The sequence below is a fragment of the Leptonychotes weddellii genome, chromosome 4 (assembly GCF_054177405.1).
Source record: "Leptonychotes weddellii isolate Sample4059 chromosome 4, ASM5417740v2, whole genome shotgun sequence".
NCBI lineage: Eukaryota > Metazoa > Chordata > Mammalia > Carnivora > Phocidae > Leptonychotes > Leptonychotes weddellii.
Window position 1 is genome coordinate 45,907,032 of NC_138372.1, and position 3,390 is coordinate 45,910,421.

Sequence of the window (3,390 nt, forward strand, 5' to 3'; positions counted from 1 at the left end):
GGTGATGGGTATTAAAGAGGGCAAGTACTGAATGGAGCACTGGGTGTTATATGCAAACAATGAATCATGGAACACTACATTAAAAACTAATGATGTAATGTATGGTGATTAACATAACATAATAAAAGAAAAAAAAAAGAAATGAAAATATAAAAAATAAATGAGAAAGATACTCACCAAAGAAGTGATATTTCTGGTCCTTTTACAATGATAATTTTATTATTTCTTTTTAAAATTTGTTTATTACAACTGATTCCCAACTATTTCTATAACAGTTTTCCTCATTTACAAATTCCAGACACCCGGGAGCTCACCATGTTTCTCCACTGGCACAGATGAAGAGAGTAATGAAGAATTAGCCTTAATTATTCAGGCTAAGAAACCCAGATTATTATGAGAACAAGGTAAAAAGCAAAACTTTGTCTTGGATTCTCTCAAGACAATTGTCTGAAAACTTCCTGCTTATTTTTCCTGATTGAACCTGGCTTTTCAGATTAATGTGATCTGTTTCTCTGTGATTCAGAACTTCACGGAACTTGACAGGCAAAGAAATACAAAGAAAGGAAGAAAAGGAAAGGGGAAAGTGGGGGATGAAAGAAGATGGGCGGAACTTGAGAAGGCTTAATAAAGTAATAGAACACACCCCAGACCCTCAGGGAACAAAGGAACAAGGCTGGTGGGAGACAACAGATGTTCTCCTTCCCAAACCATGAAACACCACAGTCTACACCCGAACTCCTCCTCACTCCAAGGAGTGGCTAATACCTCTTATTGGAATATCTGTGCAACAAAGGAATTGTTTTCCTGATGATGAGTGCTAAAGGCAAAATCTCATTGCCAGGTACTGTGAAGAGCAAGTTATCCAAATTGTCGGTTTGATTCTTATTTCTCTAACTCAACTTATGGAGGTAGAGTCTACCTATAGTAAAAGGCCTTAATTTTAATTGTACGTATCCATGACGTTTGACAAAGTCGTAGACTTATGCAACCACCACCAGAAACAATTTTATGGATTCTATCAACCAAAAACATTTCTTTGCACCAATCAGTCCCCACTCTCACCCCTGGCTCCAGATGACCATTGATCTGTCTTCTAGCACTGTAGGTTATATTCGTCTCTTCTCACATTTCCCATAGACAGCATCACACAGTAGGTACCCTTTTGTGTATGTCTTCTTTCACTCAGCATGTTTTTGAGATTCGCCATGTTGCTGTGTGCATATCAGTTCATTCCTTTTTATTGCTGAGTAGTATTCCACAGTTTAACCATTCACCTATTAAAGGACATTTTGGTTGCTTCTAATCTCTGGCTATTATAACAGAACTGCTGTGAGCATTAGTTTGACTCTTCTTTTTGGAGTGAAATTCAAATCTGTCCATTTGGTTGGGACATGGAGGTGAGAAATAAAACTAGTATTGTTTAGACACCTACTAAGTGCTCATCAAATATTCGTAAATAAGCTGTGAGGCAGATGTTATTATTTTACCAGTGAGAAAACAGAGGCACCAAGAAGTTGATTAACGAACTTGCCCAAGGTCACAGAGGTAACAGTAGCAAATCATTTCAACTCAGGCCCAACTCTGACTCCTGTTTGACATTCCACCACCTGGCTTGTCATTGCTGCATTTCTGGTAGAATTAGTAAAGAAAGAGATCCAAAGGCAGAAGGGTTTTGAGTAGAGCTATTGTGTTGACGTAAATGGGGGAAGCTGAAAAGGGAAGGTAACAGTGACTGGGCAAAGGAGGAAAGAGAAAGGAAATAGGGGAGGATAAAAGAAGAGAGAGGGGAGCATTTTCTCCATCTCCAAAGAAAGCACCACAAGAGGGATTCTAAAAATCCAGCTTGGAGGTGGACTCCCTGGAAATGGTATAGACCTGAAATATTTCTGCTCACAATTGAAGACAAAACCCCATCCACCCTTGGCAGCTCCTCCCCCCTCACCAGAGCCCTCGCTCTCAGCCCCAAATCTCACAGAAGGCTACAAGGGGGAGTGGGAGAATTTCTCAGTTGGGCAATGTTGCTGGTTTGCATGGTGTGAATGCCACTCACATTTGTGTGAAGTCAAGAAAGAATCCTTGCTTGGAGTTAAAGAAACTGCAAATAAGTTGCTTCATTGACATAGTTTGAAAACTATAGAAAATTAAATGAGTTGACTCAAAATTAATTGAATGCCTACTAAGAGAAAAGAGGCAAAAGTAAAAGAAAATGAAAATGTATTGCCCTCAATATGTGTCAAGCAGTGAGCTAAGAGCTTTGCCTATACTGAGTTACTCTTCATAACCTTACGAAGTATGTACTATTTTTATTCCCATTGCACATATGAGGAAATTGTGCCTCAAGGAGGTTAAATGTCCGGCCCAGGGTCACACGGTAAATGGCAGAGTCAGGACTCCGAATAACTAACCACTACTCTATCCTGTTCCCAGGGACTGTATTCCAGACACTCGGTGGGGCAAGAAAAATGTATAAAACATAGTCCTGCCCTTGGGAGAGCTCATGGCTAAACACTGGATGATACTTTCACTTTGGGCAAGTGACCTACTATTTCTGATAAAAATGGGAATTAGTAACCCCTCTCTTAGCCTCATTGCAATGTTCATTTATTTATTGCACAAATTCTTACTGAACATTTATTATGTGCCAGGCATAGTGCCGAAATTCCTTCATGAGCTTATATTCTAGAAAGAAGAGAAGGCAATTATCATGTATAAAATAGATTTATAAGTAAAGAAAGCAAAAGAGAGAGAAAGAGGGAGAGGGAGTGAGGGAGAAAAGGGATTAATCAGGGTTCTCCAGAGAACAGAACCAATAAGAGATATATAAAGATTTAATTATTAAAAAGATCAGATTTATTATAAGGAATTGGTTCATGCAATTATGGAGGCTAAGTCCCATGATCTACTATCTACAAGTTAAAGTTGGAGGAAAGCCAGGGTGTAGTTCTGACAATCAGCGGGCCAGTGGTGTTGAGGGTAGGAGAAGACCAGGAGAAAACTGCTCAAGCAGTCAGGCAGAGAGCAAATTACTTCTTCTCTGTGTTTTTCTTCTATTCAGGCCCTCAACAGATTGGATGAGGCCCACCCACATTGGGGAGGGCAATTTGCTTTACTGAATCCACTGATTCAAATGCTAATCTCATCTGGAGACACCATCACAGACATACCCAGAAACAATGTTTAAACTGGGCACCCTTTCTCCCAGTCAAGTTGATGCATAAAATTAACCACAGAAGAAAAGAAAGAAGGAAGGAAAAGGAAGATATTTGGGGCAGTAATAAGTGATATGAGAAAAAGGAAATTAAGTAATGGGATGAAGGGATTTTAGATTGAGAGGTAATTGTTACTTTGCAAAAGGTGGTCAGAGATGTTCTCTGTAAAGTGATGACATTG